This window comes from Saimiri boliviensis, chromosome 2 (genome assembly GCF_048565385.1).
Source record: "Saimiri boliviensis isolate mSaiBol1 chromosome 2, mSaiBol1.pri, whole genome shotgun sequence".
Taxonomy (NCBI): domain Eukaryota; kingdom Metazoa; phylum Chordata; class Mammalia; order Primates; family Cebidae; genus Saimiri; species Saimiri boliviensis.
Window position 1 is genome coordinate 136,099,294 of NC_133450.1, and position 22,790 is coordinate 136,122,083.

Below are 22,790 nucleotides of genomic sequence, written 5' to 3' on the forward strand. Positions count from 1 at the left end.
AGGAATTTGCATCTATGTTTAGATTTAGCGAGTTAGAAACACGTTTCTTCTAAAAGCTGCGTTTGGACATTCCAGAGTGCATTGGAGAACAGGCTGTAAAGAGAAAAACCTAGCTCTAAAACCAAAACGGAGCTATCTAGCAGTATGTTTGTCAATGTGTTTATTCAACTTTCAGAGTTAAACTAATGATTGTTTGCAGCAGTTCAGAAAGCCTTTCTTTGGAGAATGTGGAAACAGTCATTTCCAGCCCTAGAAACGCATGTAAGAGTTAGCAGTAAGAATGCGTTTAAAACACAGAAAACCCGCTTCTTACAAACTCATCTGCTGTGTGTTGGTTCCTTTTAGGAAGTTGCATCTATGTTTAGATTCAGCGAGTTAGAAACACGTTTCTTCTAAAAGCTGCGTTTGGACATTCCAGAGTGCATGGGAGAACATGCTGTAAAGAGAAAATCTTGCTCTAAAACCAAAACGGAGCTATCTAGCAGTATGTTTGTCAATGTGTGTATTCAACTTCCAGAGTTAAACTGATGTGTGTTTGAAGCAGTTCAGAAACCCTTTCTTTGGAGAATGTAGAAACAGTCATTTCCAGCCCTAGAAACGCATGTAAGAGTTAGAAGTAAGAATGCGTTTAAAACACAGAAAACCCGCTTCTTACAAACTCATCTGCTGTGTGTTGGTTCCTTTTAGGAAGTTGCATCTATGTTTAGATTCAGCGAGGTAGAAACACGTTTCTTCTAAAAGCTGCGTTTGGACATTCTAGAGTGCATGGGAGAACATGCTGTAAAGAGAAAATCTTGCTCTAAAACCAAAACGGAGCTATCTAGCAGTATGTTTGTCAATGTGTGTATTCAACTTTCAGAGTTAAACTGATGTGTGTTTGCAGCAGTTCAGAAACCCTTTCTTTGGAGAATGTAGAAACAGTCATTTCCAGCCCTAGAAACGCATGTAAGAGTTAGCAGTATGAATGCGTTTAAAACACAGAAAACCCGCCTCTAACAAACTCATCTGCTGTGTGTTGGTTCCTTTTAGGAAGTTGCATCTATGTTTAGATTCAGCGAGGTAGAAACACGTTTCTTCTAAAAGCTGCGTTTGGACATTCCAGAGTGCATTGGAGAACAGGCTGTAAAGAGAAAAACCTTGCTCTAAAACCAAAACGGAGCTATCTAGCAGAATGTTTGTCAAAGTGTGTATTCAAATTCCAGAGTTAAACTGATGTTTGTTTGCAGCAGTTCAGAAACCCTTTCTTTGGAGAATGTAGAAACAGTCATTTCCAGCCCTAGAAACGCATGTAAGAGTTAGCAGTAAGAATGCGTTTAAAACACAGAAAACCCGCTTCTTACAAACTCATCTGCTGTGTGTTGGTTCCTTTTAGGAAGTTGCATCTATGTTTAGATTCAGCGAGGTAGAAACACGTTTCTTCTAAAAGCTGCATTTGGACATTCCAGAGTGCATGGGAGAACATGCTGTAAAGAGAAAATCTTGCTCTAAAACCAAAACGGAGCTATCTAGCAGTATGTTTGTCAATGTGTGTATTCAACTTTCAGAGGTAAACTGATGTGTGTTTGAAGCAGTTCAGAAACCCTTTCTTTGGAGAATGTAGAAACAGTCATTTCCAGCCCTAGAAACGCATGTTAAGAGTTAGAAGTAAGAATGCGTTTAAAACACAGAAAACCCGCTTCTTACAAACTCACCTGCAGTGTGTTGGTTCCTTTTAGGAAGTTGCATCTATGTTTAGATTCAGCGAGGTAGAAACACGTTTCTTCTAAAAGCTGCGTTTGGACATTCCAGAGTGCATTGGAGAACAGGCTGTAAAGAGAAAAACCTTGCTCTAAAACCAAAAGGGAGCTATCTAGCAGAATGTTTGTCAAAGTGTGTATTCAACTTCCAGAGTTAAACTGATGTGTGTTTGCAGCAGTTCAGAAACCCTTTCTTTGGAGAATGTAGAAACAGTCATTTCCAGCCCTAGAAACGCATGTAAGAGTTAGCAGTAAGAATGCGTTTAAAACACAGAAAACCCGCTTCTTACAAACTCACCTGCAGTGTGTTGGTTCCTTTTAGGAAGTTGCATCTATGTTTAGATTCAGCGAGGTAGAAACACGTTTCTTCTAAAAGCTGCATTTGGACATTCCAGAGTGCATGGGAGAACATGCTGTGAAGAGAAAATCTTGCTCTAAAACCAAAACGGAGCTATCTAGCAGTATGTTTGTCAATGTGTGTATTCAACGTCCAGAGTTAAACTGATGTGTGTTTGCAGCAGTTCAGAAACCCTTTCTTTGGAGAATGTAGAAACAGTCATTTCCAGCCCTAGAAACGCATGTAAGAGTTAGCAGTAAGAATGCGTTTAAAACACAGAAAACCCGCTTCTTACAAACTCATCTGCTGTGTGTTGGTTCCTTTTAGGAAGTTGCATCTATGTTTAGATTCAGCGAGGTAGAAACACGTTTCTTCTAAAAGCTGCGTTTGGACATTCCAGAGTGCATTGGAGAACAGGCTGTAAAGAGAAAAACCTTGTTCTAAAACCAAAACGGAGCTATCTAGCAGAATGTTTGTCAAAGTGTGTATTCAACTTCCATAGTTAAACTGATGTTTGTTTGCAGCAGTTCAGAAACCCTTTCGTTGGAGAATGTAGAAACAGTCATTTCCAGCCCTAGAAACGCCTGTTAATAGTTAGAAGTAAAAATGCGTTTAAAACACAGAAAACCCGCTTCTTACAAACTCATCTGCTGTGTGTTGGTTCCTTTTAGGAAGTTGCATGTATGTTTAGATTTAGCGAGTTAGAAACACGTTTCTTCTAAAAGCTGCGTTTGGACATTCCAGAGTGCATTGGAGAACAGGCTGTAAAGAGAAAAACCTAGCTCTAAAACCAAAACGGAGCTATCTAGCAGTATGTTTGTCAATGTGTTTATTCAACTTTCAGAGTTAAACTGATGTGTGTTTGAAGCAGTTCAGAAACCCTTTCTTTGGAGAATGTAGAAACAGTCATTTCCAGCCCTAGAAACGCATGTAAGAGTTAGAAGTAAGAATGCGTTTAAAACACAGAAAACCCGCTTCTTACAAACTCATCTGCTGTGTGTTGGTTCCTTTTAGGAAGTTGCATCTATGTTTAGATTCAGCGAGGTAGAAACACGTTTCTTCTAAAAGCTGCGTTTGGACATTCTAGAGTGCATGGGAGAACATGCTGTAAAGAGAAAATCTTGCTCTAAAACCAAAACGGAGCTATCTAGCAGTATGTTTGTCAATGTGTGTATTCAACTTTCAGAGTTAAACTGATGTGTGTTTGCAGCAGTTCAGAAACCCTTTCTTTGGAGAATGTAGAAACAGTCATTTCCAGCCCTAGAAACGCATGTAAGAGTTAGCAGTAAGAATGCGTTTAAAACACAGAAAACCCGCTTCTTACAAACTCATCTGCTGTGTGTTGGTTCCTTTTAGGAAGTTGCATCTATGTTTAGATTCAGCGAGTTAGAAACACGTTTCTTCTAAAAGCTGCATTTGGACATTCCAGAGTGCATGGGAGAACATGCTGTAAAGAGAAAATCTTGCTCTAAAACCAAAACGGAGCTATCTAGCAGTATGTTTGTCAATGTGTGTATTCAACTTCCAGAGTTAAACTGATGTTTGTTTGCAGCAGTTCAGAAACCCTTTCTTTGGAGAATGTAGAAACAGTCATTTCCAGCCCTAGAAACGCATGTAAGAGTTAGCAGTAAGAATGCGTTTAAAACACAGAAAACCCGCTTCTTACAAACTCATCTGCTGTGTGTTGGTTCCTTTTAGGAAGTTGCATCTATGTTTAGATTAAGCCAGGTAGAAACACGTTTCTTCTAAAAGCTGCATTTGGACATTCCAGAGTGCATGGGAGAACATGCTGTAAAGAGAAAATCTTGCTCTAAAACCAAAACGGAGCTATCTAGCAGTATGTTTGTCAATGTGTGTATTCAACTTTCAGAGGTAAACTGATGTGTGTTTGAAGCAGTTCAGAAACCCTTTCTTTGGAGAATGTAGAAACAGTCATTTCCAGCCCTAGAAACGCATGTTAAGAGTTAGAAGTAAGAATGCGTTTAAAACACAGAAAACCCGCTTCTTACAAACTCACCTGCAGTGTGTTGGTTCCTTTTAGGAAGTTGCATCTATGTTTAGATTCAGCGAGGTAGAAACACGTTTCTTCTAAAAGCTGCATTTGGACATTCCAGAGTGCATGGGAGAACATGCTGTGAAGAGAAAATCTTGCTCTAAAACCAAAACGGAGCTATCTAGCAGTATGTTTGTCAATGTGTGTATTCAACGTCCAGAGTTAAACTGATGTGTGTTTGCAGCAGTTCAGAAACCCTTTCTTTGGAGAATGTAGAAACAGTCATTTCCAGCCCTAGAAACGCATGTAAGAGTTAGCAGTAAGAATGCGTTTAAAACACAGAAAACCCGCTTCTTACAAACTCATCTGCTGTGTGTTGGTTCCTTTTAGGAAGTTGCATCTATGTTTAGATTCAGCGAGGTAGAAACACGTTTCTTCTAAAAGCTGCGTTTGGACATTCCAGAGTGCATTGGAGAACAGGCTGTAAAGAGAAAAACCTTTTTCTAAAACCAAAACGGAGCTATCTAGCAGAATGTTTGTCAAAGTGTGTATTCAACTTCCATAGTTAAACTGATGTTTGTTTGCAGCAGTTCAGAAACCCTTTCGTTGGAGAATGTAGAAACAGTCATTTCCAGCCCTAGAAACGCATGTAAGAGTTAGCAGTAAGAATGCGTTTAAAACACAGAAAACCCGCTTCTTACAAACTCATCTGCTGTGTGTTGGTTCCTTTTAGGAAGTTGCATCTATGTTTAGATTCAGCGAGGTAGAAACACGTTTCTTCTAAAAGCTGCGTTTGGACATTCCAGAGTGCATTGGAGAACAGGCTGTAAAGAGAAAAACCTTGCTCTAAAACCAAAACGGAGCTATCTAGCAGAATGTTTGTCAAAGTGTGTATTCAACTTCCAGAGTTAAACTGATGTTTGTTTGCAGCAGTTCAGAAACCCTTTCTTTGGAGAATGTAGAAACAGTCATTTCCAGCCCTAGAAACGCATGTAAGAGTTAGCAGTAAGAATGCGTTTAAAACACAGAAAACCCGCTTCTTACAAACTAACCTGCTGTGTGTTGGTTCCTTTTAGGAAGTTGCATCTATGTTTAGATTCAGCGAGGTAGAAACACGTTTCTTCTAAAAGCTGCATTTGGACATTCCAGAGTGCATGGGAGAACATGCTGTAAAGAGAAAATCTTGCTCTAAAACCAAAACGGAGCTATCTAGCAGTATGTTTGTCAATGTGTGTATTCAACTTCCAGAGTTAAACTGATGTGTGTTTGAAGCAGTTCAGAAACCCTTTCTTTGGAGAATGTAGAAACAGTCATTTCCAGCCCTAGAAACGCATGTAAGAGTTTGAAGTAAGAATGCGTTTAAAACACAGAAAACCCGCTTCTTACAAACTCATCTGCTGTGTGTTGGTTCCTTTTAGGAAGTTGCATCTATGTTTAGATTCAGCGAGGTAGAAACACGTTTCTTCTAAAAGCTGCGTTTGGACATTCTAGAGTGCATGGGAGAACATGCTGTAAAGAGAAAATCTTGCTCTAAAACCAAAACGGAGCTATCTAGCAGTATGTTTGTCAATGTGTGTATTCAACTTTCAGAGTTAAACTGATGTGTGTTTGCAGCAGTTCAGAAACCCTTTCTTTGGAGAATGTAGAAACAGTCATTTCCAGCCCTAGAAACGCATGTAAGAGTTAGCAGTAAGAATGCGTTTAAAACACAGAAAACCCGCTTCTTACAAACTCATCTGCTGTGTGTTGGTTCCTTTTAGGAAGTTGCATCTATGTTTAGATTCAGCGAGGTAGAAACACGTTTCTTCTAAAAGCTGCGTTTGGACATTCCAGAGTGCATTGGAGAACAGGCTGCAAAGAGAAAAACCTTGCTCTAAAACCAAAACGGAGCTATCTAGCAGAATGTTTGTCAAAGTGTGTATTCAAATTCCAGAGTTAAACTGATGTTTGTTTGCAGCAGTTCAGAAACCCTTTCGTTGGAGAATGTAGAAACAGTCATTTCCAGCCCTAGAAACGCATGTAAGAGTTAGCAGTAAGAATGCGTTTAAAACACAGAAAACCCGCTTCTTACAAACTCATCTGCTGTGTGTTGGTTCCTTTTAGGAAGTTGCATCTATGTTTAGATTCAGCGAGGTAGAAACACGTTTCTTCTAAAAGCTGCATTTGGACATTCCAGAGTGCATTGGAGAACAGGCTGTAAAGAGAAAAACCTTGCTCTAAAACCAAAACGGAGCTATCTAGCAGAATGTTTGTCAAAGTGTGTATTCAACTTCCAGAGTTAAACTGATGTTTGTTTGCAGCAGTTCAAAAACCCTTTCTTTGGAGAATGTAGAAACAGTCATTTCCAGCCCTAGAAACGCATGTAAGAGTTAGCAGTAAGAATGCGTTTAAAACACAGAAAACCCGCTTCTTACAAACTCATCTGCTGTGTGTTGGTTCCTTTTAGGAAGTTGCATCTATGTTTAGATTAAGCGAGGTAGAAACACGTTTCTTCTAAAAGCTGCATTTGGACATTACTGAGTGCATGGGAGAACATGCTGTAAAGAGAAAATCTTGCTCTAAAACCAAAACGGAGCTATCTAGCAGTATGTTTGTCAATGTGTGTATTCAACTTTCAGAGGTAAACTGTTGTGTGTTTGAAGCAGTTCAGAAACCCTTTCTTTGGAGAATGTAGAAACAGTCATTTCCAGCCCTAGAAACGCATGTTAAGAGTTAGAAGTAAGAATGCGTTTAAAACACAGAAAACCCGCTTCTTACAAACTCACCTGCAGTGTGTTGGTTCCTTTTAGGAAGTTGCATCTATGTTTAGATTCAGCGAGGTAGAAACACGTTTCTTCTAAAAGCTGCATTTGGACATTCCAGAGTGCATGGGAGAACATGCTGTGAAGAGAAAATCTTGCTCTAAAACCAAAACGGAGCTATCTAGCAGTATATTTGTCAATGTGTGTATTCAACGTCCAGAGATAAACTGATGTGTGTTTGCAGCAGTTCAGAAACCCTTTCTTTGGAGAATGTAGAAACAGTCATTTCCAGCCCTAGAAACGCATGTAAGAGTTAGCAGTAAGAATGCGTTTAAAACACAGAAAACCCGCTTCTTACAAACTCATCTGCTGTGTGTTGGTTCCTTTTAGGAAGTTGCATCTATGTTTAGATTCAGCGAGGTAGAAACACGTTTCTTCTAAAAGCTGCGTTTGGACATTCCAGAGTGCATGGGAGAACATGCTGTAAAGAAAAAATCTTGCTCTAAAACCAAAACGGAGCTATCTAGCAGTATGTTTGTCAATGTGTGTATTCAACGTCCAGAGTTAAACTGATGTGTGTTTGCAGCAGTTCAGAAACCCTTTCGTTGGAGAATGTAGAAACAGTCATTTCCAGCCCTAGAAACGCATTTAAGAGTTAGCAGAAAGAATGCGTTTAAAACACAGAAATCCCGCTTCTTACAAACTCATCTGCTGTGTGTTGGTTCCTTTTAGGAAGTTGCATCTATGTTTAGATTAAGCGAGGTAGAAACACGTTTCTTCTAAAAGCTGCATTTGGACATTACAGAGTGCATGGGAGAAAATGCTGTAAAGAGAAAATCTTGCTCTAAAACCAAAACGGAGCTATCTAGCAGTATGTTTGTCAATGTGTGTATTCAACTTTCAGAGTTAAACTGATGTGTGTTTGCAGCAGTTCAGAAACCCTTTCTTTGGAGAATGTAGAAACAGTCATTTCCAGCCCTAGAAACGCATGTTAAGAGTTAGAAGTAAAAATGCGCTTAAAACACAGAAAACCCGCTTCTTACAAACTCATCTGCTGTGTGTTGGTTCCTTTTAGGAAGTTGCATCTATGTTTAGATTCAGCGAGGTAGAAACACGTTTCTTCTAAAAGCTGCGTTTGGACATTCCAGAGTGCATTGGAGAACAGGCTGTAAAGAGAAAAACCTTCCTCTAAAACCAAAACGGAGCTATCTAGCAGAATGTTTGTCAAAGTGTGTATTCAACTTCCAGAGTTAAACTGATGTTTGTTTTCAGCAGTTCAGAAACCCTTTCTTTGAAGAATGTAGAAACAGTCATTTCCAGCCCTAGAAACGCATGTAAGAGTTAGCAGTAAGAATGCGTTTAAAACACAGAAAACCCGCTTCTTACAAACTCATCTGCTGTGTGTTGGTTCCTTTTAGGAAGTTGCATCTATGTTTAGATTCAGCGAGGTAGAAACACGTTTCTTCTAAAAGCTGCATTTGGACATTCCAGAGTGCATGGGAGAACATGCTGTAAAGAGAAAATCTTGCTCTAAAACCAAAACGGAGCTATCTAGCAGTATGTTTGTCAATGTGTTTATTCAACTTTCAGAGTTAAACTGATGTGTGTTTGCAGCAGTTCAGAAACCCTTTCTTTGGAGAATGTAGAAACAGTCATTTCCAGCCCTAGAAACGCATGTTAACAGTTAGAAGTAAAAATGCGTTTAAAACACAGAAAACCCGCTTCTTACAAACTCATCTGCTGTGTGTTGGTTCCTTTTAGGAAGTTGCATCTATGTTTAGATTTAGCGAGTTAGAAACACGTTTCTTCTAAAAGCTGCGTTTGGACATTCCAGAGTGCATTGGAGAACAGGCTGTAAAGAGAAAAACCTAGCTCTAAAACCAAAACGGAGCTATCTAGCAGTATGTTTGTCAATGTGTTTATTCAACTTTCAGAGTTAAACTAATGATTGTTTGCAGCAGTTCAGAAACCCTTTCTTTGGAGAATGTGGAAACAGTCATTTCCAGCCCTAGAAACGCATGTAAGAGTTAGCAGTAAGAATGCGTTTAAAACACAGAAAACCCGTTTCTTACAAACTCATCTGCTGTGTGTTGGTTCCTTTTAGGAAGTTGCATCTATGTTTAGATTCAGCGAGTTAGAAACACGTTTCTTCTAAAAGCTGCGTTTGGACATTCCAGAGTGCATGGGAGAACATGCTGTAAAGAGAAAATCTTGCTCTAAAACCAAAACGGAGCTATCTAGCAGTATGTTTGTCAATGTGTGTATTCAACTTCCAGAGTTAAACTGATGTGTGTTTGAAGCAGTTCAGAAACCCTTTCTTTGGAGAATGTAGAAACAGTCATTTCCAGCCCTAGAAACGCATGTAAGAGTTAGAAGTAAGAATGCGTTTAAAACACAGAAAACCCGCTTCTTACAAACTCATCTGCTGTGTGTTGGTTCCTTTTAGGAAGTTGCATCTATGTTTAGATTCAGCGAGGTAGAAACACGTTTCTTCTAAAAGCTGCGTTTGGACATTCTAGAGTGCATGGGAGAACATGCTGTAAAGAGAAAATCTTGCTCTAAAACCAAAACGGAGCTATCTAGCAGTATGTTTGTCAATGTGTGTATTCAACTTTCAGAGTTAAACTGATGTGTGTTTGCAGCAGTTCAGAAACCCTTTCTTTGGAGAATGTAGAAACAGTCATTTCCAGCCCTAGAAACGCATGTAAGAGTTAGCAGTAAGAATGCGTTTAAAACACAGAAAACCCGCCTCTAACAAACTCATCTGCTGTGTGTTGGTTCCTTTTAGGAAGTTGCATCTATGTTTAGATTCAGCGAGGTAGAAACACGTTTCTTCTAAAAGCTGCGTTTGTACATTCCAGAGTGCATTGGAGAACAGGCTGTAAAGAGAAAAACCTTGCTCTAAAACCAAAACGGAGCTATCTAGCAGAATGTTTGTCAAAGTGTGTATTCAAATTCCAGAGTTAAACTGATGTTTGTTTGCAGCAGTTCAGAAACCCTTTCTTTGGAGAATGTAGAAACAGTCATTTCCAGCCCTAGAAACGCATGTAAGAGTTAGCAGTAAGAATGCGTTTAAAACACAGAAAACCCGCTTCTTACAAACTCATCTGCTGTGTGTTTGTTCCTTTTAGGAAGTTGCATCTATGTTTAGATTAAGTGAGGTAGAAACACGTTTCTTCTAAAAGCTGCATTTGGACATTCCAGAGTGCATGGGAGAACATGCTGTAAAGAGAAAATCTTGCTCTAAAACCAAAACGGAGCTATCTAGCAGTATGTTTGTCAATGTGTGTATTCAACTTTCAGAGGTAAACTGATGTGTGTTTGAAGCAGTTCAGAAACCCTTTCTTTGGAGAATGTAGAAACAGTCATTTCCAGCCCTAGAGACGCATGTTAAGAGTTAGAAGTAAGAATGCGTTTAAAACACAGAAAACCCGCTTCTTACAAACTCACCTGCAGTGTGTTGGTTCCTTTTAGGAAGTTGCATCTATGTTTAGATTCAGCGAGGTAGAAACACGTTTCTTCTAAAAGCTGCATTTGGACATTCCAGAGTGCATGGGAGAACATGCTGTGAAGAGAAAATCTTGCTCTAAAACCAAAACGGAGCTATCTAGCAGTATGTTTGTCAATGTGTGTATTCAACGTCCAGAGTTAAACTGATGTGTGTTTGCAGCAGTTCAGAAACCCTTTCTTTGGAGAATGTAGAAACAGTCATTTCCAGCCCTAGAAACGCATGTAAGAGTTAGCAGTAAGAATGCGTTTAAAACACAGAAAACCCGCTTCTTACAAACTCATCTGCTGTGTGTTGGTTCCTTTTAGGAAGTTGCATCTATGTTTAGATTCAGCGAGGTAGAAACACGTTTCTTCTAAAAGCTGCGTTTGGACATTCCAGAGTGCATTGGAGAACAGGCTGTAAAGAGAAAAACCTTGTTCTAAAACCAAAACGGAGCTATCTAGCAGAATGTTTGTCAAAGAGTGTATTCAACTTCCATAGTTAAACTGATGTTTGTTTGCAGCAGTTCAGAAACCCTTTCTTTGGAGAATGTAGAAACAGTCATTTCCAGCCCTAGAAACGCATGTAAGAGTTAGCAGTAAGAATGCGTTTAAAACACAGAAAACCCGCTTCTTACAAACTCATCTGCTGTGTGTTGGTTCCTTTTAGGAAGTTGCATCTATGTTTAGATTCAGCGAGGTAGAAACACGTTTCTTCTAAAAGCTGCGTTTGGACATTCCAGAGTGCATTGGAGAACAGGCTGTAAAGAGAAAAACCTTGCTCTAAAACCAAAAGGGAGCTATCTAGCAGAATGTTTGTCAAAGTGTGTATTCAACTTCCAGAGTTAAACTGATGTTTGTTTGCAGCAGTTCAGAAACCCTTTCTTTGGAGAATGTAGAAACAGTCATTTCCAGCCCTAGAAACGCATGTAAGAGTTAGCAGTAAGAATGCGTTTAAAACACAGAAAACCCGCTTCTTACAAACTCATCTGCTGTGTGTTGGTTCCTTTTAGGAAGTTGCATCTATGTTTAGATTCAGCGAGGTAGAAACACGTTTCTTCTAAAAGCTGCATTTGGACATTCCAGAGTGCATGGGAGAACATGCTGTAAAGAGAAAATCTTGCTCTAAATCCAAAACGGAGCTATCTAGCAGTATGTTTGTCAATGTGTGTATTCAACTTTCAGAGGTAAACTGATGTGTGTTTGAAGCAGTTCAGAAACCCTTTCTTTGGAGAATGTAGAAACAGTCATTTCCAGCCCTAGAAACGCATGTTAAGAGTTAGAAGTAAGAATGCGTTTAAAACACAGAAAACCCGCTTCTTACAAACTCACCTGCAGTGTGTTGGTTCCTTTTAGGAAGTTGCATCTATGTTTAGATTCAGCGAGGTAGAAACACGTTTCTTCTAAAAGCTGCGTTTGGACATTCCAGAGTGCATTGGAGAACAGGCTGTAAAGAGAAAAACCTTGCTCTAAAACCAAAAGGGAGCTATCTAGCAGAATGTTTGTCAAAGTGTGTATTCAACTTCCAGAGTTAAACTGATGTGTGTTTGCAGCAGTTCAGAAACCCTTTCTTTGGAGAATGTAGAAACAGTCATTTCCAGCCCTAGAAACGCATGTAAGAGTTAGCAGTAAGAATGCGTTTAAAACACAGAAAACCCGCTTCTTACAAACTCACCTGCACTGTGTTGGTTCCTTTTAGGAAGTTGCATCTATGTTTAGATTCAGCGAGGTAGAAACACGTTTCTTCTAAAAGCTGCATTTGGACATTCCAGAGTGCATGGGAGAACATGCTGTGAAGAGAAAATCTTGCTCTAAAACCAAAACGGAGCTATCTAGCAGTATGTTTGTCAATGTGTGTATTCAACGTCCAGAGTTAAACTGATGTGTGTTTGCAGCAGTTCAGAAACCCTTTCTTTGGAGAATGTAGAAACAGTCATTTCCAGCCCTAGAAACGCATGTAAGAGTTAGCAGTAAGAATGCGTTTAAAACACAGAAAACCCGCTTCTTACAAACTCATCTGCTGTGTGTTGGTTCCTTTTAGGAAGTTGCATCTATGTTTAGATTCAGCGAGGTAGAAACACGTTTCTTCTAAAAGCTGCGTTTGGACATTCCAGAGTGCATTGGAGAACAGGCTGTAAAGAGAAAAACCTTGTTCTAAAACCAAAACGGAGCTATCTAGCAGAATGTTTGTCAAAGTGTGTATTCAACTTCCATTGTTAAACTGATGTTTGTTTGCAGCAGTTCAGAAACCCTTTCGTTGGAGAATGTAGAAACAGTCATTTCCAGCCCTAGAAACGCATGTTAATAGTTAGAAGTAAAAATGCGTTTAAAACACAGAAAACCCGCTTCTTACAAACTCATCTGCTGTGTGTTGGTTCCTTTTAGGAAGTTGCATGTATGTTTAGATTTAGCGAGTTAGAAACACGTTTCTTCTAAAAGCTGCGTTTGGACATTCCAGAGTGCATTGGAGAACAGGCTGTAAAGAGAAAAACCTAGCTCTAAAACCAAAACGGAGCTATCTAGCAGTATGTTTGTCAATGTGTTTATTCAACTTTCAGAGTTAAACTGATGTGTGTTTGAAGCAGTTCAGAAACCCTTTCTTTGGAGAATGTAGAAACAGTCATTTCCAGCCCTAGAAACGCAAGTAAGAGTTAGAAGTAAGAATGCGTTTAAAACACAGAAAACCCGCTTCTTACAAACTCATCTGCTGTGTGTTGGTTCCTTTTAGGAAGTTGCATCTATGTTTAGATTCAGCGAGGTAGAAACACGTTTCTTCTAAAAGCTGCGTTTGGACATTCTAGAGTGCATGGGAGAACATGCTGTAAAGAGAAAATCTTGCTCTAAAACCAAAACGGAGCTATCTAGCAGTATGTTTGTCAATGTGTGTATTCAACTTTCAGAGTTAAACTGATGTGTGTTTGCAGCAGTTCAGAAACCCTTTCTTTGGAGAATGTAGAAACAGTCATTTCCAGCCCTAGAAACGCATGTAAGAGTTAGCAGTAAGAATGCGTTTAAAACACAGAAAACCCGCTTCTTACAAACTCATCTGCTGTGTGTTGGTTCCTTTTAGGAAGTTGCATCTATGTTTAGATTCAGCGAGTTAGAAACACGTTTCTTCTGAAAGCTGCATTTGGACATTCCAGAGTGCATGGGAGAACATGCTGTAAAGAGAAAATCTTGCTCTAAAACCAAAACGGAGCTATCTAGCAGTATGTTTGTCAATGTGTGTATTCAACTTCCAGAGTTAAACTGATGTTTGTTTGCAGCAGTTCAGAAACCCTTTCTTTGGAGAATGTAGAAACAGTCATTTCCAGCCCTAGAAACGCATGTAAGAGTTAGCAGTAAGAATGCGTTTAAAACACAGAAAACCCGCTTCTTACAAACTCATCTGCTGTGTGTTGGTTCCTTTTAGGAAGTTGCATCTATGTTTAGATTAAGCCAGGTAGAAACACGTTTCTTCTAAAAGCTGCATTTGGACATTCCAGAGTGCATGGGAGAACATGCTGTAAAGAGAAAATCTTGCTCTAAAACCAAAACGGAGCTATCTAGCAGTATGTTTGTCAATGTGTGTATTCAACTTTCAGAGGTAAACTGATGTGTGTTTGAAGCAGTTCAGAAACCCTTTCTTTGGAGAATGTAGAAACAGTCATTTCCAGCCCTAGAAACGCATGTTAAGAGTTAGAAGTAAGAATGCGTTTAAAACACAGAAAACCCGCTTCTTACAAACTCACCTGCAGTGTGTTGGTTCCTTTTAGGAAGTTGCATCTATGTTTAGATTCAGCGAGGTAGAAACACGTTTCTTCTAAAAGCTGCATTTGGACATTCCAGAGTGCATGGGAGAACATGCTGTGAAGAGAAAATCTTGCTCTAAAACCAAAACGGAGCTATCTAGCAGTATGTTTGTCAATGTGTGTATTCAACGTCCAGAGTTAAACTGATGTGTGTTTGCAGCAGTTCAGAAACCCTTTCTTTGGAGAATGTAGAAACAGTCATTTCCAGCCCTAGAAACGCATGTAAGAGTTAGCAGTAAGAATGCGTTTAAAACACAGAAAACCCGCTTCTTACAAACTCATCTGCTGTGTGTTGGTTCCTTTTAGGAAGTTGCATCTATGTTTAGATTCAGCGAGGTAGAAACACGTTTCTTCTAAAAGCTGCGTTTGGACATTCCAGAGTGCATTGGAGAACAGGCTGTAAAGAGAAAAACCTTTTTCTAAAACCAAAACGGAGCTATCTAGCAGAATGTTTGTCAAAGTGTGTATTCAACTTCCATAGTTAAACTGATGTTTGTTTGCAGCAGTTCAGAAACCCTTTCGTTGGAGAATGTAGAAACAGTCATTTCCAGCCCTAGAAACGCATGTAAGAGTTAGCAGTAAGAATGCGTTTAAAACACAGAAAACCCGCTTCTTACAAACTCATCTGCTGTGTGTTGGTTCCTTTTAGGAAGTTGCATCTATGTTTAGATTCAGCGAGGTAGAAACACGTTTCTTCTAAAAGCTGCGTTTGGACATTCCAGAGTGCATTGGAGAACAGGCTGTAAAGAGAAAAACCTTGCTCTAAAACCAAAACGGAGCTATCTAGCAGAATGTTTGTCAAAGTGTGTATTCAACTTCCAGAGTTAAACTGATGTTTGTTTGCAGCAGTTCAGAAACCCTTTCTTTGGAGAATGTAGAAACAGTCATTTCCAGCCCTAGAAACGCATGTAAGAGTTAGCAGTAAGAATGCGTTTAAAACACAGAAAACCCGCTTCTTACAAACTCACCTGCTGTGTGTTGGTTCCTTTTAGGAAGTTGCATCTATGTTTAGATTCAGCGAGGTAGAAACACGTTTCTTCTAAAAGCTGCATTTGGACATTCCAGAGTGCATGGGAGAACATGCTGTAAAGAGAAAATCTTGCTCTAAAACCAAAACGGAGCTATCTAGCAGTATGTTTGTCAATGTGTGTATTCAACTTCCAGAGTTAAACTGATGTGTGTTTGAAGCAGTTCAGAAACCCTTTCTTTGGAGAATGCAGAAACAGTCATTTCCAGCCCTAGAAACGCATGTAAGAGTTTGAAGTAAGAATGCGTTTAAAACACAGAAAACCCGCTTCTTACAAACTCATCTGCTGTGTGTTGGTTCCTTTTAGGAAGTTGCATCTATGTTTAGATTCAGCGAGGTAGAAACACGTTTCTTCTAAAAGCTGCGTTTGGACATTCTAGAGTGCATGGGAGAACATGCTGTAAAGAGAAAATCTTGCTCTAAAACCAAAACGGAGCTATCTAGCAGTATGTTTGTCAATGTGTGTATTCAACTTTCAGAGTTAAACTGATGTGTGTTTGCAGCAATTCAGAAACCCTTTCTTTGGAGAATGTAGAAACAGTCATTTCCAGCCCTAGAAACGCATGTAAGAGTTAGCAGTAAGAATGCGTTTAAAACACAGAAAACCCGCTTCTTACAAACTCATCTGCTGTGTGTTGGTTCCTTTTAGGAAGTTGCATCTATGTTTAGATTCAGCGAGGTAGAAACACGTTTCTTCTAAAAGCTGCGTTTGGACATTCCAGAGTGCATTGGAGAACAGGCTGCAAAGAGAAAAACCTTGCTCTAAAACCAAAACGGAGCTATCTAGCAGAATGTTTGTCAAAGTGTGTATTCAAATTCCAGAGTTAAACTGATGTTTGTTTGCAGCAGTTCAGAAACCCTTTCGTTGGAGAATGTAGAAACAGTCATTTCCAGCCCTAGAAACGCATGTAAGAGTTAGCAGTAAGAATGCGTTTAAAACACAGAAAACCCGCTTCTTACAAACTCATCTGCTGTGTGTTGGTTCCTTTTAGGAAGTTGCATCTATGTTTAGATTCAGCGAGGTAGAAACACGTTTCTTCTAAAAGCTGCATTTGGACATTCCAGAGTGCATTGGAGAACAGGCTGTAAAGAGAAAAACCTTGCTCTAAAACCAAAACGGAGCTATCTAGCAGAATGTTTGTCAAAGTGTGTATTCAACTTCCAGAGTTAAACTGATGTTTGTTTGCAGCAGTTCAGAAACCCTTTCTTTGGAGAATGTAGAAACAGTCATTTCCAGCCCTAGAAACGCATGTAAGAGTTAGCAGTAAGAATGCGTTTAAAACACAGAAAACCCGCTTCTTACAAACTCATCTGCTGTGTGTTGGTTCCTTTTAGGAAGTTGCATCTATGTTTAGATTCAGCGAGGTAGAAACACGTTTCTTCTAAAAGCTGCGTTTGGACATTCCAGAGTGCATGGGAGAACATGCTGTAAAGAGAAAATCTTGCTCTAAAACCAAAACGGAGCTATCTAGCAGAATGTTTGTCAATGTGTGTATTCAACTTCCAGAGTTAAACTGATGTGTGTTTGCAGCAGTTCAGAAACCCTTTCTTTGGAGAATGTAGAAACAGTCATTTCCAGCCCTAGAAACGCATGTAAGAGTTAGCAGTAAGAATGCGTTTAAAACACAGAAAACCCGCCTCTAACAAACTCATCTGCTGTGTGTTGGTTCCTTTTAGGAAGTTGCATCTATGTTTAGATTCAGCGAGGTAGAAACACGTTTCTTCTAAAAGCTGCGTTTGGACATTCCAGAGTGCATTGGAGAACAGGCTGTAAAGAGAAAAACCTTGCTCTAAAACCAAAAGGGAGCTATCTAGCAGAATGTTTGTCAAAGTGTGTATTCAACTTCCAGAGTTAAACTGATGTGTGTTTGCAGCAGTTCAGAAATCCTTTCTTTGGAGAATGTAGAAACAGTCATTTCCAGCCCTAGAAACGCATGTAAGAGTTAGCAGTAAGAATGCGTTTAAAACACAGAAAACCCGCTTCTTACAAACTCATCTGCTGTGTGTTGGTTCCTTTTAGGAAGTTGCATCTATGTTTAGATTCAGCGAGGTAGAAACACGTTTCTTCTAAAAGCTGCGTTTGGACATTCCAGAGTGCATTGGAGAACAGGCTGTAAAGAGAAAAACCTTGCTCTAAAACCAAAACGGAGCTATCTAGCAGAATGTTTGTCAAAGTGTGTATTCAACTTCCAGAGTTAAACTGATGTTTGTTTGCAGCAGTTCAGAAACCCTTTCTTTGGAGAATGTAGAAACAGTCATTTCCAGCCCTAGAAACGCATGTAAGATTTAGCAGTAAGAATGCGTTTAAAACACAGAAAACCCGCTTCTTACAAACTCATCTGCTGTGTGTTGGTTCCTTTTAGGAAGTTGCATCTATGTTTAGATTCAGCGAGGTAGAAACACGTTTCTTCTAAAACCTGCGTTTGGACATTCCAGAGTGCATTGGAGAACAGGCTGTAAAGAGAAAAACCTTGCTCTAAAACCAAAACGGAGCTATCTAGCAGAATGTTTGTCAAAGTGTGTATTCAACTTCCAGAGTTAAACTGATGTTTGTTTGCAGCAGTTCAGAAACCCTTTCTTTGGAGAATGTAGAAACAGTCATTTCCAGCCCTAGAAACGCATGTAAGAGTTAGCAGTAAGAATGCGTTTAAAACACAGAAAACCCGCTTCTTACAAACTCATCTGCTGTGTGTTGGTTCCTTTTAGGAAGTTGCATCTATGTTTAGATTCAGCGAGGTAGAAACACGTTTCTTCTAAAAGCTGCGTTTGGACATTCCAGAGTGCATTGGAGAACAGGCTGTAAAGAGAAAAACCTTGTTCTAAAACCAAAAAGGAGCTATCTAGCAGAATGTTTGTCAAAGTGTGTATTCAACTTCCATAGTTAAACTGATGTTTGTTTGCAGCAGTTCAGAAACCCTTTCGTTGGAGAATGTAGAAACAGTCATTTCCAGCCCTAGAAACGCATGTAAGAGTTAGCAGTAAGAATGCGTTTAAAACACAGAAAACCCGCTTCTTACAAACTCATCTGCTGTGTGTTGGTTCCTTTTGGGAAGTTGCATCTATGTTTAGATTCAGCGAGGTAGAAACACGTTTCTTCTAAAAGCTGCGTTTGGACATTCCAGAGTGCATTGGAGAACAGGCTGTAAAGAGAAAAACCTTGCTCTAAAACCAAAACGGAGCTATCTAGCAGAATGTTTGTCAAAGTGTGTATTCAACTTCCAGAGTTAAACTGATGTTTGTTTGCAGCAGTTCAGAAACCCTTTCTTTGGAGAATGTAGAAACAGTCATTTCCAGCCCTAGAAACGCATGTAAGAGTTAGCAGTAAGAATGCGTTTAAAACACAGAAAACCCGCTTCTTACAAACTCATCTGCTGTGTGTTGGTTCCTTTTAGGAAGTTGCATCTATGTTTAGATTCAGCGAGGTAGAAACACGTTTCTTCTAAAAGCTGCATTTGGACATTCCAGAGTGCATGGGAGAACATTCTGTAAAGAGAAAATCTTGCTCTAAAACCAAAACGGAGCTATCTAGCAGTATGTTTGTCAATGTGTGTATTCAACGTCCAGAGTTAAACTGATGTGTTTGCAGCAGTTCAGAAACCCTTTCTTTGGAGAATGTAGAAACAGTCATTTCCAGCCCTAGAAACGCATTTAAGAGTTAGCAGAAAGAATGCATTTAAAACACAGAAATCCCGCTTCTTACAAACTCATCTGCTGTGTGTTGGTTCCTTTTAGGAAGTTGCATCTATGTTTAGATTAAGCGAGGTAGAAACACGTTTCTTCTAAAAGCTGCATTTGGACATTACAGAGTGCATGGGAGAACATGCTGTAAAGAGAAAATCTTGCTCTAAAACCAAAACGGAGCTATCTAGCAGTATGTTTGTCAATGTGTTTATTCAACTTTCAGAGTTAAACTGATGTGTGTTTGCAGCAGTTCAGAAACCCTTTCTTTGGAGAATGTAGAAACAGTCATTTCCAGCCCTAGAAACGCATGTTAAGAGTTAGAAGTAAAAATGCGTTTAAAACACAGAAAACCCGCTTCTTACAAACTCATCTGCTGTGTGTTGGTTCCTTTTAGGAAGTTGCATCTATGTTTAGATTTAGCGAGTTAGAAACACGTTTCTTCTAAAAGCTGCGTTTGGACATTCCAGAGTGCATTGGAGAACAGGCTGTAAAGAGAAAAACCTAGCTCTAAAACCAAAACGGAGCTATCTAGCAGTATGTTTGTCAATGTGTTTTTTCAACTTTCAGAGTTCAACTAATGATTGTTTGCAGCATTTCAGAAACCCTTTCTTTGGAGAATGTGGAAACAGTCATTTCCAGCCCTAGAAACGCATGTAAGAGTTAGCAGTAAGAATGCGTTTAAAACACAGAAAACCCGCTTCTTACAAACTCATCTGCTGTGTGTTGGTTCCTTTTAGGAAGTTGCATCTATGTTTAGATTCAGCGAGGTAGAAACACGTTTCTTCTAAAAGCTGCGTTTGGACATTCCAGAGTGCATGTGAGAACATGCTGTAAAGAGAAAATCTTGCTCTAAAACCAAAACGGAGCTATCTAGCAGTATGTTTGTCAATGTGTGTATTCAACTTCCAGAGTTAAACTGATGTGTGTTTGAAGCAGTTCAGAAACCCTTTCTTTGGAGAATGTAGAAACAATCATTTCCAGCCCTAGAAACGCATGTAAGAGTTAGAAGTAAGAATGCGTTTAAAACACAGAAAACCCGCTTCTTACAAACTCATCTGCTGTGTGTTGGTTCCTTTTAGGAAGTTGCATCTATGTTTAGATTCAGCGAGGAAGAAACACGTTTCTTCTAAAAGCTGCGTTTGGACATTCTAGAGTGCATGGGAGAACATGCTGTAAAGAGAAAATCTTGCTCTAAAACCAAAACGGAGCTATCTAGCAGTATGTTTGTCAATGTGTGTATTCAACTTTCAGAGTTAAACTGATGTGTGTTTGCAGCAGTTCAGAAACCCTTTCTTTGGAGAATGTAGAAACAGTCATTTCCAGCCCTAGAAACGCATGTAAGAGTTAGCAGTAAGAATGCGTTTAAAACACAGAAAACCCGCTTCTTACAAACTCATCTGCTGTGTGTTGGTTCCTTTTAGGAAGTTGCATCTATGTTTAGATTCAGCGAGTTAGAAACACGTTTCTTCTAAAAGCTGCGTTTGGACATTCCAGAGTGCATGGGAGAACATGCTGTAAAGAGAAAATCTTGCTCTAAAACCAAAACGGAGCTATCTAGCAGAATGTTTGTCAATGTGTGTATTCAACTTCCAGAGTTAAACTGATGTTTGTTTGCAGCAGTTCAGAAACCCTTTCGTTGGAGAATGTAGAAACAGTCATTTCCAGCCCTAGAAACGCATGTAAGAGTTAGCAGTAAGAATGCGTTTAAAACACAGAAAACCCGCTTCTTACAAACTCATCTGCTGTGTGTTGGTTCCTTTTAGGAAGTTGCATCTATGTTTAGATTCAGCGAGGTAGAAACACGTTTCTTCTAAAAGCTGCATTTGGACATTCCAGAGTGCATTGGAGAACAGGCTGTAAAGAGAAAAACCTTGCTCTAAAACCAAAACGGAGCTATCTAGCAGAATGTTTGTCAAAGTGTGTATTCAACTTCCAGAGTTAAACTGATGTTTGTTTGCAGCAGTTCAGAAACCCTTTCTTTGGAGAATGTAGAAACAGTCATTTCCAGCCCTAGAAACGCATGTAAGAGTTAGCAGTAAGAATGCGTTTAAAACACAGAAAACCCGCTTCTTACAAACTCATCTGCTGTGTGTTGGTTCCTTTTAGGAAGTTGCATCTATGTTTAGATTCAGCGAGGTAGAAACACGTTTCTTCTAAAAGCTGCGTTTGGACATTCCAGAGTGCATGGGAGAACATGCTGTAAAGAGAAAATCTTGCTCTAAAACCAAAACGGAGCTATCTAGCAGAATGTTTGTCAATGTGTGTATTCAACTTCCAGAGTTAAACTGATGTGTGTTTGCAGCAGTTCAGAAACCCTTTCTTTGGAGAATGTAGAAACAGTCATTTCCAGCCCTAGAAACGCATGTAAGAGTTAGCAGTAAGAATGCGTTTAAAACACAGAAAACCCGCCTCTAACAAACTCATCTGCTGTGTGTTGGTTCCTTTTAGGAAGTTGCATCTATGTTTAGATTCAGCGAGGTAGAAACACGTTTCTTCTAAAAGCTGCGTTTGGACATTCCAGAGTGCATTGGAGAACAGGCTGTAAAGAGAAAAACCTTGCTCTAAAACCAAAAGGGAGCTATCTAGCAGAATGTTTGTCAAAGTGTGTATTCAACTTCCAGAGTTAAACTGATGTGTGTTTGCAGCAGTTCAGAAATCCTTTCTTTGGAGAATGTAGAAACAGTCATTTCCAGCCCTAGAAACGCATGTAAGAGTTAGCAGTAAGAATGCGTTTAAAACACAGAAAACCCGCTTCTTACAAACTCATCTGCTGTGTGTTGGTTCCTTTTAGGAAGTTGCATCTATGTTTAGATTCAGCGAGGTAGAAACACGTTTCTTCTAAAAGCTGCGTTTGGACATTCCAGAGTGCATTGGAGAACAGGCTGTAAAGAGAAAAACCTTGCTCTAAAACCAAAACGGAGCTATCTAGCAGAATGTTTGTCAAAGTGTGTATTCAACTTCCAGAGTTAAACTGATGTTTGTTTGCAGCAGTTCAGAAACCCTTTCTTTGGAGAATGTAGAAACAGTCATTTCCAGCCCTAGAAACGCATGTAAGATTTAGCAGTAAGAATGCGTTTAAAACACAGAAAACCCGCTTCTTACAAACTCATCTGCTGTGTGTTGGTTCCTTTTAGGAAGTTGCATCTATGTTTAGATTCAGCGAGGTAGAAACACGTTTCTTCTAAAACCTGCGTTTGGACATTCCAGAGTGCATTGGAGAACAGGCTGTAAAGAGAAAAACCTTGCTCTAAAACCAAAACGGAGCTATCTAGCAGAATGTTTGTCAAAGTGTGTATTCAACTTCCAGAGTTAAACTGATGTTTGTTTGCAGCAGTTCAGAAACCCTTTCTTTGGAGAATGTAGAAACAGTCATTTCCAGCCCTAGAAACGCATGTAAGAGTTAGCAGTAAGAATGCGTTTAAAACACAGAAAACCCGCTTCTTACAAACTCATCTGCTGTGTGTTGGTTCCTTTTAGGAAGTTGCATCTATGTTTAGATTCAGCGAGGTAGAAACACGTTTCTTCTAAAAGCTGCGTTTGGACATTCCAGAGTGCATTGGAGAACAGGCTGTAAAGAGAAAAACCTTGTTCTAAAACCAAAAAGGAGCTATCTAGCAGAATGTTTGTCAAAGTGTGTATTCAACTTCCATAGTTAAACTGATGTTTGTTTGCAGCAGTTCAGAAACCCTTTCGTTGGAGAATGTAGAAACAGTCATTTCCAGCCCTAGAAACGCATGTAAGAGTTAGCAGTAAGAATGCGTTTAAAACACAGAAAACCCGCTTCTTACAAACTCATCTGCTGTGTGTTGGTTCCTTTTGGGAAGTTGCATCTATGTTTAGATTCAGCGAGGTAGAAACACGTTTCTTCTAAAAGCTGCGTTTGGACATTCCAGAGTGCATTGGAGAACAGGCTGTAAAGAGAAAAACCTTGCTCTAAAACCAAAACGGAGCTATCTAGCAGAATGTTTGTCAAAGTGTGTATTCAACTTCCAGAG